This window comes from Sardina pilchardus, chromosome 20, assembly GCF_963854185.1.
Source record: "Sardina pilchardus chromosome 20, fSarPil1.1, whole genome shotgun sequence".
Classification (NCBI taxonomy): Eukaryota; Metazoa; Chordata; class Actinopteri; order Clupeiformes; family Clupeidae; genus Sardina; species Sardina pilchardus.
In genome coordinates this window covers 19684080-19700886 of record NC_085013.1, presented here as the reverse complement: position 1 = coordinate 19700886, position 16807 = coordinate 19684080, and the positions used below count along the sequence as shown (strand labels likewise).

Here is a 16807-nt window from a genome sequence, read left to right as displayed (position 1 = left end):
GGCTCTGGTCTGTATCTGCCACACCCGTATGCGCCGATACGCACACACACACACGTACACGCACACAGACACACATGTGCGCGTACGCACACACAGACACACCGTCTTAGGCGTCCCTAGAGGATGGTGCTGAAAATGAGAAACATGAACCTGGCACTGAGCTCTTCTCAAATAAGGCCTGTGAAGGGCTGCGGCTCACACACATTTGTCAAGCTGCCAGAGACAATGCCACGGCCGGGGGAAAAAAGCAGGAACAAACGCCACAGTGTGTGTGTGTGTGTGTGTATGTGAGTGCAGTGTATATTGGTAAATCTCGCTGCCTTTAGACACACAACACGACGCGATCAAAAAGTGGGCATGAAGGATTGGCAAGTGAGCTCCGCAGTATATAGCGTGACGGTGAGACCCCCCCACGCCTGCCCTGATTGGTCGGCGGTCAGCGTGAAATGGAGTTTAGCTCTGACGCCCTTCTCGAGGAGGCGTTATCTCCAGGCTCTGTGTGCGTATCTGTCTGGATGTGGAACCGTCCCCTGCCTCCATGTCTCAGCGACGCCTATCTCCTCCACTCAGGCCGCCTAACCAACCAGAGAGTGTCCCGCTAACATCTCACCGAGTGTAGGCGGCAAAAAGCCATATATCAATATGAATGTGTGGTGTTTGTCTTCCCTATTCTATAAGGCTGTAATTAACCAAATTCCTGTCATCTTTTTTTAATGCTATCAGTTGGTGTGCTGTTTTTTTTCCCCATCTTTGTAAACACTGTTGCCATGGATGCCTCCAACCAGACCTATAAATATGTAGACAAGTCAGAATGAGAGGTCTGAAAAAGAGCCTAGGGCTTTTTTTCCCAGCCTGTGTGTGTGTGTGTGTGTGTGTGTGTGTGTGTGTGTGTGTGTGTGTGTGTGTGTTTATGAAGGGACAAATAGGCTTGTGGAGGTTGAACCATTTACTACTTGTTTCACACCAGCAAGACCTCATTTTCCTTCTTTTAAACACGCTTTCTGTCCTTTTCCTTCTTTTAAACACGCTTTCTGTCCTTTTTTTGGAGGAGGTGTGGCCCTTGGCAGTGATTAGGAAACCCATATTAACTGGGCTACAGTCTGTTAGTTTAATATGGCAATTTAACAGGTTTGTTCTCCTAAGGCTCAGTGTATGTGTGAAAACACCTCTCAGCAGGAGGACTGGCTAATGGTAGCAAAGGTTGGAAAGGTAGCCTGTCTGGTCAGCTTCTGCTAGCTGTATATTTAACAGAATTAAAAGATATTTACATTATGTTTAGGAGGCACTAAATAGTAAAATAAATAGTTGTAGTACAATAAATTGTAATAAGAATAAACTTGTTCTTATTGTTATTTGTATTTACTAGATCTGCCTCTTCAGGAATTATTTTTGTGATGATGTTATAAGGGGGGAAAGCCTCAATCATTTTTACACTCTGCCTGTCAAGTGCCAGTCGTGGAAAACTAGCATGGCGGGACTAAAAGTAGTTATTATCTTCTTTTTCCCTCTCATTCAGTCATGTTACCAGGCAACTCGGAAACAAGGGAATGAATGAATGAGTGGCAGAGGTATTTTTATTACTGAAAGGAAGCCCTTTCTCATTACGAATGAGCGAGATGACATTTTAGAGGTTATTAATGTACTGTTGTCTAAAGGCAGTGAGTACCCTGCTGAGAGCTACCTTAACTGTCTTATTGATGAATAAGCTGTGCTTTATTAGTCAATAAGTCACTTGTTAAATTATTAGGCATTTTTCAGGGAAGGGCTTTATAATATAACATTTGCCATCTTACACTGCTGCTATTACCAAAGATCCTTAAGAAGCCAAGATAAAGCAGCTCAGGCTTCTATAAAGCTTTTTCAACCGTCTCTGCTCTTACCCATTCATACTATTCATCGTCCATACTTTAAATAGTGTGTTGCTTTCAATTATATTCCATCTATAGTAATAATAATGATAATATTAATTTAAAAAAAAAACAGATGTGTAAATTACAAAAACTTAAATAACATCTTTATTTTTTCGATGTCCATACTTTAAATAGTGTGTTGCTTTCAATTATATTCCGTCCATAGTACTACTACTAATCATAATGATATTAATAAAAACAGCTTTGTAAATTACAAAAACTTAAATAACATCTTTATTTTTCGATATAACCGTGTGGTTAATCCGTTTTACCCAGTCCATGGCTCCCTGTGAGGGGGAGCAGTCCCGTCCCCTGCCCCCCATGTCATAGCAACCCCCATCTCCTCCACTCAGGCCGCCGAACCAACCAGAGGGTGTCCGCTAACGCCCCTCAGAGTGCCGACGGCCAACGCCATATATGTGTGTGAAGGTGTCTTGTTTATCTTCTCTATTCTGTAAGGCTTCAATGAACCAAATTCTTCAATATAACCGTGTGGTTAATCCGTTTTGCCCAGTCCAATGGCTCTCTGTGAAGAAACAGCTTAAGCCAATGAAAGGCCAAAGTGTTGCGCTGAGCCCTTGCCTGAAATGAAAAGGTCATTTCATTGGGCGTCTCTGGGGCTTTCAGTCTGATGTCATGACCACAGGTCCGGCATGCCCTGCATCTTTAATGTTTTCTTATGCCATTTTTGGATATTTCTGGCCTCCCACTGGTTGAGAGACTAGCATGGCTGGCTGGAAAAACAAACAAATTCGCTCCCTCTGGTAGCTTGCTGGGGGGGGGGGGGGTTGACTGGTTGGGCCATTTGGAAATGTAGCATTTAAGGTACTCATTATGAAGGTCCTCCTGTCCAGTAATTGGCTGTCTCCGCGTGATGCATTAATACTCCCAACGCATACATGCCATACTATCTGTGGTGCAATTCCGTTCTCTTTTTTTTTTTTTTTTTTTTTATCCAGAATGATTCAGATGACATGACGACACTGACATCACCAACCTCATTTGATATACGATCTAGCTAATAAAGCAGATATTTTTCAGACCATACGAATATTGGAAAACACTCTGGTGTGTGTGTGTGTGTGGGTGTGTGTGTGTGTGTGTCGTCATGTGTGTGGTCTAATGGTATTTTTTTCATTCAATGCGTTCCCTTTAATCCTTTGGTGTCTGTCAAAGAGGAGGTGCTGTCATTGATGGCCTTGGCAAGGCTCGCTGACAATAGGCACTGTCACTCACTTTTAAAACAATCGGCATCAACCTAAAGGCTTTGCTTTGTTGCCCTGTGTGCATCACCTTCCTGCAGGGCGGCCTTGGTGGGGGGGCTCTTTGTTTCTCCCCAATTGATTTCTCATTAGCCAAGACATTAACTGTCTGCTGGGGATCATTTACATGGTATTAAAGAGTTCCTCTTGTAATTACAGTGGCCATCAGAGGCCTATATGTTCACCCTTCACGGTCAAAGGCGGCAAAATATTATGAAATCTGTCATAACGCGGTTGATAGTTCAAACCTTTACCGTGTTTTAATGCGCCTGTGCAGCTTCAGCTAGTCATTGTTATGCAGCAGAGCCAGTGGTGGGGCCATTAGTACAATACTGACCGTCTGTGTCTTTTTGCCTGTCTCCCTCTTTATTTCTCACTCTCTATCTCTCCCTCTCCTTCTCTCCCTCTCTTTCTCTCTTCCTTGTAATGTCACCCAGCCAACCATATTCCTCAGACCACATGACAAATTATTATGGCCGTAATCAGGTCTGAAAGACCCTCTCTTAGATAGTCTTTAACAGCCATGCTAGACAATAGCCACAAATGAGTGGGACAAGCAAAAAAGAAGACCATGATGACCTTGTTTCTGTGGCTTATTACGGAAGATTGGACTTGTGTCTTGTGTGACGTTATGAAGAACAGGGTAGTCGAGGGTTTTCTGAGGGCATTCTGCTTGTTCCACTCTTACTTCATTGCTGGCAAATGGAGGGACATTATCCAGAGTTTAGTCTGTGCGTGTCTTCTGCTAATGTGTGTTGGCATGCCAACTCTGATCTTGGACTTGCTCTTGAGTCAGATCATTAATAGGGGAAGACGGGTCACAAGCGCTCCTCAATCAGTTTGTCATGCCGGGTGCGCAAGCATGTTCAGGGAGACGGGGGAGAGGGAGACGTGCAGGGCGGGTGGGGTGGGGTGGGGTAGAGAGGGGGGATGTCAGACCATTTGAATGAAAGCTGACTAGCCACCACCATGAGCTGCCAGACCAAACTAACTTTTACATAGACGGTGTCAGAACAAAGTGACTAGGTCCACACACACACCACTGTTCTTGTTCATAAAAGCCAGAGCAAGCAACACATCAAAGGCTTTAAATTGGCTTTAAATCTAGGACACTTGAACATGTACTCTGGAGGAAACATGCTGTGCATATTACAGTGTTTGTAAATTTTGGATTGAAGTGCCATTCAATTCGTTGATATTAATCCAAGTAGGCCTACATTACAAATATGCGTGTAGCTTAATCAAAGAGAAATGAAATTATGATTTGTAGATCTGTGAAAGGCAGACTAGTAGGCTCTATCGTTGTTGTTGTATTGTTCCTTCCCAATGAATGGCTACTTAACACCATCCAACTTCAGAAGTTGATCAAAATGCCAAGTTAGCGCTGGCTTATATGACTTCTCTAACTGCTTTAACATGTCTGGGCAGTGTCCAGACTCCAGACGCAGCCACAGGACCTCCTTTGTTGAGCCAAGACGGTGTTTGCCAGTGCGTTACAATGACAGAGACACTGTGTTGATAGCCATCTCTCCTGGCGCTGTAAATGGCCATGAGATGGCCGATATAGATGGCCCATCCTCTTAATGGGAGCCTGGCATTAACTCATAAAAAAGCATGGCCAAATACTGTAGATCATTTATGAGAGAGACATTGCCATGGAGTAAATTGTCTTTCCAGCTCCACACAGTCACACACGGCACACTTTCTATTGCATTACATGTATTTTGTTAAATGTTAATAGTGAACACAAAGAGATCAATGATATTAAAAAACACTGCAGGGCCACATTAATATGTAGACTCATGTAAATCATGTAAAGCCTAGCCCTAGACACCCTACGTTACACTTTTATAGACTATACTTTTATACTATATTCTATCAGTGCATTGGGAATTCTTTGTGTCTGCCGCAAGAACAATGACAACTTGTTACCGCCTTGAAAAAGGAATTGGCTGCAATTTTTACTGTGATAGCCGAACGGCAGCGTCAGTCATGTAGAAGGCGTGGTCTAGCAACCCTCCCTCCATTAGCCATGGGATTGGAAACAGGATAGGGGATGCCGAGGGGCGAAATGCGGGACCTCTGTTGATTTACTGCAGACCCAGTCACCATTTTTTTTATTACACGAACCATTTGGATGGGACAGCGGACGAAAACAAAAACAAACTCAATGATCTGCGCGTGTTAAGCTGTATTTACCTGTTCAAAACGGTAAGTTTGTTCCGTTTTTAAAAGTAGCCTGATTTATGTTTATGAAAGGTCGAATTGCGCTTCTTTATGTTCTTTCTTTCTACATTGCAACATGATAGGCTACTTTAATGTGGCAACATAGTCTGGCTGTGTCTTTCACTTAGTTAAACTTTTTGTAGCCTATGGGCTTCTGTGATTGAGGATGATACAGCTGCCGCCCGCTGTTAGTAGCACCAGGAGTCGGCATTGAATTAAAGCAATTTATCTAAGCGGTCCGAACTCGCCGGGTTGTGGAATAGCTTGGGAAACGGCACTAAGGGCGTTTTAGTTTTAACGTTCATCTCTTTAAAAACGAAGCAGCCTTTAATCCTAAGAACACGCACGTGGTGCGGTTTGAGTTGCCTACGAGCAGCGATAGGTTAATTTAGGAGCGCAAATCAGCGAAGAACCAACTTTGAAATCGTGGAGTGTCTGGACCTCTTTTAAGTTGTTAACTTGTAGCCTATATCTCGTGAAGTTGTTGTCTGTCAAGCATCTATCTAACGGTTATGTATCCTACCATAATATTCTGCGCTAAAGTTGTCTATTATACAGTGCAGCGCAGCGCAGTTGTTCCCCTTGCTGTGACCTGTAGATCATTTTGTTGTTCCGTATTGCATCTCCAGTAAATCTCCTCGTGCTGCTTTAGAATTAACCAGGATCGGTTGAACGCGTCATATGTAAGCCATCTGCTACAAGTGGGATTGAGACGCTTTACCGGTCTTTACGCTGAACATCCACAATACTCAGACAGACATTTGTGAGTGTGGTGTAGGCTACTTAATTGTCCAAATGCATCAAACTCTGCACCAGTGGCAGAAAGAAAATGTGCTATAGCAGAAGCACTTCAACTTTCCCAGATCATTGTGCACTGCAGCGTAGTGCACAAGTTTTGTGTGCTTTAGTTTTGGTATGGACTGATTTATGATGTGGTGTATTCAACTGGCTATTCTCATTAAAAAAAAAAGTGGTGGGCCTGGCTCCCAGGTTGTCCAGTGTGTGTAAGTAAGGGCTCATTTAGCTCCTGGGCCTTTGTTTGTGGGGGGAGTGTGGGTGGTGCTCGGGAAGAAGAGTGTCAGGTTGTCGAGAGGCACAGCCATAACAAAAGGGGCCAGAGAATCCCTGCAGAGTGTCACTGTCCAGCGTAAACGTTGGCTCGGCTGTGGCAGGAAGGCGCGGGCCGGGCATGCCATTTGGTCAAGAGCCCTCTCCGTCATGGTAACCAAACACCATGGTGTCCACTCAAAAAGTCATGCCACCTATTGTGCCTTTTTAAAGAGAAGCTTTTTCTCTTTTACATTTTTTTTTTTTACTCTGGCTAATATGTTACAAAGTGGTACATTCTCACCAGGCCTATAATTGGCCATATGTGTGCCACGCTGGAACACTGTGATTGATCTGTATGGTTAAATAAGGTTTATGCAAATAGCCATGTCTTCCTCAAGCATATAATCTTTTTCCCTTGGTTTCTCAAAATGAAACAGTACCGGAGCTCCTTTGGGTGTAATATGTTGTCTATAAGCTAGTTATGTGTGGTTCTAAAATGATTTGGATACAAATCATTTCCTAGATGCGGGCATGCGGCCATATCATAGTGATTATCTCCTCAGAGAAGCTGCTGGAAACATTAACAAATTGTATGTCTTGTTTTAAAACAGTATATACTTCAACAGCAAAGATACATGTGAGTTGTAGTTCATTAAGAGGACTATACAATCATAGCTCTTTCAGAGTGAAGGAGGTGGGGTTCAGAAGCATACTTTTCTTTAGTGACTTCTGTAGAAAATGTTAAATGCACTGTATTTTCATAGCCGCACCACATCTATTTGATTACCCAGCGACAAAAAAAAAGGGGGGGGGGGTGGTGGAAAGCCACAGTCCTCCCTCATAGAATTGGCAAGTAATGTTATTTGTCACCAAACAGCTGCTTGTCGTTACTGAAGTAAGTCAGACAATATGCATTACGATAAAATTGTATGAAAACAACATAATTAAAATGAATGAGCTATGTTGTTTTGTTGTTAGGTCATGAGGCTCTGTGGGCTTTACTGTCATAGTCCTGGGCACGGACCAACTCAAATCACTAAGTTGTAGCCTCTGTCTGTCTGTCTCTCTCTCTCTCTGTCTCTCTGTGTGTCTCTCTCTCTCTGTCTCTCTCTCTCTCTCTCTCTCTCTCTCTCTCTCTCTCTCTCTCTCTCTCTCTCTCTCTGTCTCTTTCTCTCTCGCTCTCTCTCAAACATATTTTGTGTGCTTTGTGAAGATTACTATTGGTGGGATTTGCATCAGTGTGACAAAGATCTCTCTTTCCTTCCTTCCCTCCTTCTTGAGGTGTTCTTAGCACCCTGTGCGGTTCTGTGTCGGTAGAATCAGCTTGTTAAAGGGAGTCCTCTTTGGTCTTCTCCCCATGTGTGAATGCAGTAATCACTTTGGTGTGTGTGTGTGTGTGTGTGTTGGGCTGGCTGGGGGGGGGGGGGGGGGTTCTTCTCCACATGCTTCTCAGATAGTGGTTCTCATTCTGTGCTGTTAGCAACCCGCTGTGAAACGCACATATTTCATGTCCACACTCATTTTCTTGTCGTTTTCCCCATATAAGGGGAGCCTGCTGGGGCTGTCCATGAGGTGGTAATGTCTGTGCTTATTGTTACATTCCGCTAAGGAGAGACAGAGTCTGTTACAGTCTGTTTATGGAGGCTCAGCCTTACAGAGAGAGAGGGGCCCCTGGGCTGCTGCTACCCTAGTCTGAAGAGTCCGACTGAGATTGAGTACAGACAGAACACAGTTAGGCCACTTACATGTATTTATGATCCATGCAAACTATTGTCGTCCAATATTAATCATTTTCCATAGCTTTAATGGAATTAAGATTCAAAAATCTTTCTTTCCAGAAGACAGCAGAGCGAAACCCTCCTTATTGACCACTAACGGAAACACGCGGCCCGTTATTTTTACCCTTCTGCGGCTGAAATTATATTTGGCCATTGAAGCAATGGCAAAAGTGTCACATCGCTGCACGAGGGCACAGACGTCTGGAGCCAGCTATAAAAAGCAGGTGAGGTAAGAAGGGCGTTGAAAGCTTCCTGGAGGAGACTTCAACTTCTGTCCAGCGGCCTGTCGACAGGCCAGCGGGTGAAGTCGGCTGCTTCCTGCTAGTGCGAACACTTTGACAACGAGCAGACCGGTCTGACCACAACCTAGACCGATGCCACGAGTCATCCTCTGCGCTTCACCAAATGACAGAAAATAAGCATTGTTCGCTGCTTATTCTGGAGTGTCAGGGATCCGATGACTAAGTTCGACAGTAGCACTTAGCCAGTGAGCCATTTGACCAGGCAACTATAACACGTACCTTGAGCTCACGTGTCGCTCGGCAACACAAAGGTCCACTGTTCATTAGACGAGACAAGACGCCTCAACAGTTGAGCAGATGGGCCTGTGGATTGTTCATGTTCGGGGTTGACACCTTAAATGGCGACAAATTAAAGCCTTTCAGAAGATTAATGCCGTCACTCAGATGGAATTGTGTTCTTTCACGTCACGTCTCAAGGTTCACCCGTGTGGTCTGAAAAGGAAAATGAAGATTAAATGCTGGTGAAGGCTTAAGCGATGTGTTAAATGAGCTTCCAGATTACAGTCTAGCATGATGAATATAAAACATAGTCTCTCCCCAGTACATGTGGCAATCTTAGTGGAGAACTGACCTCATCGAAAAGGCGGTACGAGTGGCCCTTGGATTTCATCTTTTTTCATGCGCACAGCTGCTAGGTTGCATTATGTATGATTGTTCATTTATCAATATGCTCAGTCTCTTTAGGGGGACGGAGTCGTTATCTGAGTGAGCAAGTCTCCTGTGCCCTTTATGTTATGCTACAATTATGCACCATGAAATTACCAGACCTCTTAAGTAAACATTACTGCAATCCATTATCGGACATGAACCGTTGGATTGTATTCAAACACAATATGTAGTTCCTTTTCTAGTGCTCTGAAGTGAGCACTGTAGGCTGGGTATCAGAGAGAGAGAGCTGATTTATCAGTCTGCCAGTGGACTGGGATGACTGACGGGCCTGCTGGTTCATATGCAGGTTGCCTTTGTTTAAAGTGCTCCACATTTCCAAAATCGTTGGCATAGAACCAAACGAATTGAAGAACAGAAGAATGTGTTTTTTCCCCCCCTGAGGACTAGCTATTCCATTGTCAATGACCACAAAGTCAAATCGCAAGACTTATTTTTTTTCCTCAGATGTTGTGCCTGTTACACAAATATGTGCTTTTATACAAAAGCAGTCCATTTTCTCTGTCCCTTCTCTCTCTCTCTCTTTCTCTCTGTGTCTGGTTTGAGAGCAGTTTGAGTTTGAAGGTCAGCCCATGACTGCCAGACAGATTTAACAGGTGAAATACAGACGGCCGGCAGAAATGATGCGCACATGTGCTTGTCAGTTTCAGGTGCCGTTCTTTTTGTGTGTGCTTCTTTTGTGTGTGCCTTTCACACTTTCGACTGGGAGGCAGCTGTTCCCGATTTTAGTGACTAAACCAGACCAGCGCACTAATACTAATTGTGATTGATCTCTGCAGTGTGACTCCAGATACCATTTGGCCCGGCAGACCCTCCTTCTGGAGTGGGACTGAAATTGGGAGAACAAACACTGGCTTGGGGAGGGAGTCATGGAAACTGGTGTCAGTGGCTCTTGACGGCACGGCGTCATGTGCTTTGTTAGTCATGATGGATGCGGAGGATACAGTTTAATCAGCCCACCAGCTCATCCATGTAGCCTCCATCATCCGTTGTTTTCGCTTTTTCTTTTTTTTGCGGTTTCTTTCGGAAGAGGGGGGTGGGAATGTCGGGAGATGATTTTCCTAAGTATCTACTGTAAGCCTAACCAAATGTTCCTCATTCTCCCTTTACTCGTAAAGTCATCGCTGGTATATGAGATCTAGAGAGCGTTACTCTACGAGTGTGGAATGTGTTAATGCATTGTCTTTAAATGACCTCTGATTGCTCCTTTGCCACGGCAACAACAAACAAAGAGTCCCATTTGCTGCCGTTAGATTCATGGAAGATTTGTTGTCCTTCTCTTGGTTGTTGTCTTGTCTCTGATGCACATTGAATTAATCGTCTCTGTTTTTGCACTCTTGTCGCCAACATTCAGCAATGACTGTCTTAATTATGGGGCCACCAGAATCCGTGAAATGTGAAAGCAATTAGTCCAACTGAAACATTTCGTTCTGCACTGATACGGATCTTCATGGCCTATTACGACTGGAAAGTGGCAAAAAATAAACGGAATTCCGTTTGGCATGGAGGAGATATCAGTGTGGAATGGATGCAACCAGGGCTTTAGTGGAGAATTCATAGTTTACCCACCTCTTATGTTACCACAGCACCCCTGGATGCATCTGTCTGCTTGGCTGTTTAAACACAATGGCACTGTTCAGAAAGGGTCAATGTAGTACCTCATCAAGGTCTTTAAATACACTAAACCCTTAAAACATGCAGACTGTCCCTGATTAATCTTTTCAACATAATCATTGTATCTCATTTCAGTTTAACAAAATAAAGCATGGTCGTACAGCCCGCAAGGCAATCTGTAACTTTATCTTACACATAGCGTTAGATGCCTTATAGGAGGTCCTGTTCTTAAGTCAGCAACTGTTCTGGCTCAAACTCCAAAGGCCGCAACTCTAGTCCAAGATCTCTTTGTACTGTGGAAACACAGGCAGTGGATCCACTCCATTACATAAGCGTAATTTACCCCGGACTGTTGGCACAGCAGCCACCAGGGGCATTAAGGGCAGTCCGTGCATACCACACATCGCAGCCAGTCATCTGTGTTTATTTTCTAATAAGAGTGCCGACCGCGGACGCTCTGTGCGTTTCCCTCCCTCTGGTGTCGGGTTACAACAATTGCGGGAAGGTGCTCTGGCTTTTCTCCTTGATTAGGCACTGCGGAGTGAGCTACTGTTTGACCCGAAAGGCTCTGCGTTTCTGGCAGTAAGGCTCGTGTTCAACAGTTTGTACACAGGGAGTGTTTGTGTAGCTAGCATGGATTGTGTCAAAAATCCGTTGAGACAGGAAGGGTAGGGTGCTGTCCCGCTGCACACCTTTAAACACATTCAACTGGGCAAATATTGTGCTTGGCAGACAGTCACTTCCCCCAAACCCAGCAACAGTGGAGGCTGCAGGAGACCTGGTGGGCTCTCTGCTCAACTCCCCAGCTTGAATAATTCACTGCAAACTCTGGCTCAGGCTCAGTCACTGTTTGTATGCTTTTGACACCGTCATCAGACTTGTTACATGACAACCTGTTCAAACATAATGAGCTGAAACGATCTGCCAGTGTTTAGCTCATATTTGTCCTGGCACTAAAGTGATGGGCTAATTGTCGCATTACACACTCTCTCTCTCTCTCTCTCTCTCTCTCTCTCTCTTTCTTCTCTCTCTCTCTCTCTCTCTCTCTCTCTCTCTCTCTCTCTTCTCTCTCTCTCTCTCTCTCTCTCTCTCTCTCGGTTCTTCCGTGACAGTCCAGGCATGGGCAGTGGACTTGTGAGGCCACATGCCCCGTGCGAACTTCTATTCTTAGACGTTGACATTCATCCGTCATTTGAGAAGGTTCGTCCTAATCAGTCCCCAGCTCGGTGTTTAAATAATGGTGTAAAAGGTACTCTGGTGCTAAAGGTACTCGAGTCAGAAGAGAAGCTGGTATTTAAATTTTATTGATTTCGTGCCTACATTTTTGTTCTCCCCCCCTGGCTTGTGGCTTTGCCTTCAAGTCCTGAATGCTCCGTCGGTCCCCCTTCCCCCCATCATTTCAGTTGCAAGTGCCCGTGCAGTTGTGAGGTAATCGCTCCCTTCTGGTGGGGGTCTGCCGCTATGCGTCCGCGTTACCCCCAAGGATTAGTAGCTCCGGGTCAGTTCTCTCCCGCCATGCCTCTCTCTCTCTCTCTCTCTCTCTCTCTCTCTCTCTCTCTCTCTCTCTCTCTCTCTCTCTCTCTCTCTCTCTCTCTCTCTCTCTCTCTCTCTCCACGCTCAACAAGCCTCTTTGTTGGCCAGCCCAGATGGGCCACCAAGGAGGAGAAGGAGAGGTGGGGGGTGCTTCGCTTAAATCTGGGCCTCTCTGGGGAGGAGGATTTGAGTCACATATCCTGTGTGCTGTGAAACAACTGCCGACCACTGTGTGTGTGTGTGTGTGTGTGTGTGTGTGTGTGTTGTGATTTGTTGCGACACACACACACACACAACCCTCAAGAAGCACTCCCGGCGGACTGTACGGGAGGTCAGTCATTGCATGTCATGCTGGGATGCTCGAGTAGCCTACATTCCTTACAGGCTCTTAACAATACGACTGTTCAGGCCCCATCTACTAGCACGCTGCATGATAGTAGAAGCATTCATATTAAAATTTCATGGACAGCGCCAGTGTCCAGCACATGTCCCAGCAGCTCACCATCAGCTCCAGACATGTTGATTGGCGCTGGTCAGTCACAGCCATTAGGTTGTATTGAGGCTCTGAAAGGAGACATTAAAGTCTTCATCGTGTTCATTCTTACAGTGGGACATGTGATGCAAAAGAGGAAGAAGTTGCATTTCATTAAACAACAGAATGGAAAGGCTCACACACCCGTTTCTGTGACTAATACAGTCCATTGGCCAAGGAGTCACAAGGAGTGGTCACTCTGTCCGGTGTTAGGTCATGTCTTAGGGCGTGGAGAAGTTGTGTAAGATGTGCTTCACTTACATTTAATGATTTTATGTCATTCTCTCTCCCCCACTACAATGTTCTGTTATCTGAGAGACACGTCGTTTGTTAATTCTGGCTTGTAAAAAGATAACTCGTTTTGTTAATTCTGCCCTAGGGGTAACATCTTATTATGCAAGGAACATTCTAATGAGTATTATTGTTATCCACTTCCCACATTTCTGGAGCCTGTTTAATCTCAGCCACCACCAACTCCAATCCTGAATCCTGGGGTAATTTTCGGCATGAAGGATGTCTCTTTCCAGCAAAGATTCTAGAACAGAGCAAGATGGATCACTGGCCGGAGAATACGTTGGATATGTTGAAGTACATTCTAACGCTCCATGGGCGCCATTTTGGTAAGCCGAAAAGTAATAAATCGTGCCTTTCACACGGCCAGATCATTACCGAGTAACAAAACAAAACAAAAAACAGCTGGCAACGGCAAAAACAGCTGTTGATGTGGGTTTATATGATTGGAACTGTGTCTGAAATGTTGCTGAGCTTACCAAAATGGCGCCCTGTCGTGTACTTCATTCTTTTGACGCAACTGATCCATCTTGCTCTGTTCTAGAATCTTTGCTTTCCAGTAACGGGGCTGCTGTGGCGGGTGAAAGGCATCAAGCCTTGTGGTCTGTTTGCTCACGGAGCAGCATGCCACATTGGAGACTTGTGGCTTCTTCAAATAATAACGATATTTTATAGTGAGGAGCTCCACAGCGGCATTCCACAGCTTGTAATAACGGCGTACAGAAAAGCCAATGGACTCATTTGCCACTGCCTGCATGGTGCTGTGTGCAGTGTTATGATTTTAACCACAGCAAATCAGCAAGCTTCGTGTTCCTTGACATTGCAGTATGTGTCAGTCTGATTGGTGCATGACCCTATGTGACCACCTTATCAGCTCATCCTACTCTATTAGTGTTGGTTGCTGGTGGGATGACTGTAAGCTGTACACTTGAGCTGTAATGAGCCTCCATGGCACAAAGTGGAACACACACACACACACACACGTAAACACAAAAAACGTATACACACACACACACACACAGCCTCGGGCTGGAGGTATCTCGTGAATCATTGAGCAGCCTCTCTGTGGAATGTCTCAGGCGATGCCGCCGAGTCCTCTGCCCATGTGCGAGGAAGTGGGATGCCAGGCCTGGATAATGACGGCGCTTTTAACAAGCTGCCCCCTCTCCTCTCCACGCCAGCCACTCCGTGCCCACCAGCAGCAGACTCTGGCCCCGCTCTCAGACATGCTATATGGAACAGCTTGTGCCCGGGCTGTGTTCAATTACCTGTCATTACAATGCAGCACACACAACACACACACACACACACACACACACACACACACACACGCACATACTCAGAGGGAGCCGTTCCTCTAAAGCCGCCTCTGCCCTCCATCAGAGGAGGACTCATGCAGAGGCCGTAGGCACATTATTTAGCTTAGCGGCGCAGCGCTATTACCGCACACAGCTGTGGCTGGTCCTCAGCAGACCCCACTCCATCGCATCATCTAGCTCTCCAACGGCCTCACTCACTCTTACTTATTGTGCGCTGCTTATTCTCACAGTCGTGGGTGTTTTTCTGTGTGTTCTTTCTGCAGCAGCAGCACTCTTGAACCCGTCCCTTTCTGTTCTTTCCTGTCATTATCGTGAGACGACTCCGACTTGGTGGTGAAGCGCCGACTTGGTGGCAAACCCTCGATTAGCGTTTATTTTTTTTTACATTCTTTTTTTCTCCTCAGCCTGGAGACAAAGAGTCTGATGGGGAGCTGGTGGTGTACTTGCTGCGGGCGCACGGGCCCGAGCACTGATCTGTGGAAGTGTTTTTCTTTCAGCGCCCAATAACTCTCTTTTGCGGCCAGTGTGTTGTGAGCTAGCTTTAACCGCAGGAAGGGGCAAACGGAACGGGGTTTGTGGCAGTTGAGCTATTGCCCCCAGGGTGCAATATCCAGAGGCAATATCTTTCAAGTTGTCTTCGATTTAATACTGGAGGTGCAAGAGGAACGGCCCCGTTTGTCCTTTCGCTAACAGAAACAGCTTGACCTCTGTTGCCCTCTGTGAGCAGAGGCATCTGTTAGACCTGCTCTCACTTTTCTAGATGTGCTGGGGTCATGCCCAGGAGACCGTTCTCAGCTGTTGTCCTCCATTTGTTCTGAGGGATGTCTACAATAGGACATCATTGTATCAGAATACAGTTTAATGTCTGTATTTGACAAAATATTCAGCATTTGATAATACAGTCTGTTTTATTTTGTACATTTTATCATGATGATATTGTATCAGAAAGCTTGTAGCCTTGATGAAATGCTGCACAAAGGCACAACTGTGTATCAGCATAGCTGATGGCCATGTTTTAGGGAAGGAAAAGGTTTAACTAGCTTCTCCATCTTTTGGATAGCGCTGCAGCTAAGTTGGCTAGTTCTTTTCCAAGTCTTGCATCAGTTCTGTGCACTTGGCACAGAGAGCAGTACTCTCCCACAGCTGTTTTAGTTCTTGTGCTGATTTACCAGACTGGAGTAACTCATCTCCCATGTGGTGCCTCAACAGTAAACCGATCTCCTCCTCTACCGTGTTCTTGTTTCCCATGTTGTAGTTTTGCCAGTGGATTGGCACAATGTATGGGTGTTTTGAAGCAAAGTGAAGCTTTTATGTAGATCTAAAATACACTGATACCGACCGACACCCTGGGACCGTCCCTCATTCACTGGAGAAATAGAAACAGCCATTAGCCTAATCAGTTCCTTCTGATATAAGTAAAACATTACAAAACCACTCATTCAATCATTCTCACTGGGTTGTACCAAGCAACACTTCTGAAGCATATGTCTCAATCTTACCCTCCACTCACTGGGGTTTGAGGACACCCCCTCTCTCTCTCTCTCCGTGACACACTTCCCTGCATGGTGGCCCCCCCACTGTTGACACACTTGCGAGAGGAATCTGGGTTGCCTGGCCGCCTTGCGCTGAAGCCAGCTGCTGCTTATACCTGAATAAGGCGAACAGGCCTGCACCCATCCCCTGGGACTAAAGCTCTTAAGAGCCTTGGTTAGGCAGTAAAATGCTGCAGATTCCAGCAATAAAATCTCCTTGACATCCATAATGAGTTGTGTGAGTCATTGTCGCTTTTGCGAGCATTGCACCCTTACGTTGCTACACTGTCCACAATAGAAGGCGGAAGATTTCACTTACATATTTCACAGCTATCTTCCTTTGCTTTGGCCCATGGTGGCTGTGGATCTTGGAGTGGGGTCACACTGTTTTAAAGGCTCACCTCATTGAGAGGTATAGCTGGTCAGCAGATTTCTCGCTGCTTTGACACACTGCGTCTGGCCTTTTGCCAGACTCACTTCATCATAAATATGGTCACATTGCTGATGGAGTAAAATCTCTCAGTCCCCAGTCCCCCCCCATCCTCTCCTACATGCACGCATGCCTCCACAGCTAGGATCCCGAGCCGGACTACGGCACTGAGGAGGTGTGATAAGATTTAAAGTCCATAAATTAATAGACCTGCCATGGGCTTGGTTCAGCGGGCCCATTTGTGAAGCAAAGGCAATTATACTTTGAGTTAGCCAGCACTGCACTATAAGCACTATAAGCACAAGGACTTAACATATCCTCGAGACTTCCGCGTCTGACTGAGGACTAAAATAGTATTTTTT

At 45.4% G+C, this 16807-nt stretch overlaps 1 protein-coding gene across 2 annotated transcripts in view; it reads left to right on the top strand.

The window, feature by feature from the left end:
- tiam2a (TIAM Rac1 associated GEF 2a) overlaps positions 1–16807 on the top strand; it is an 84337-nt gene that overhangs the window by 8203 nt on the left and 59327 nt on the right. The window contains exon 1 of one of the 2 annotated variants that reach the window (XM_062523776.1): positions 5263–5383. The exons of the other annotated variant lie outside the window; for it this stretch is intronic. The gene's annotated coding sequence lies outside the window, so the exon portion shown is untranslated. Of the gene's footprint in view, positions 1–5262; positions 5384–16807 lie in introns of those variants that run through there. 2 annotated transcript variants of the gene reach the window in all.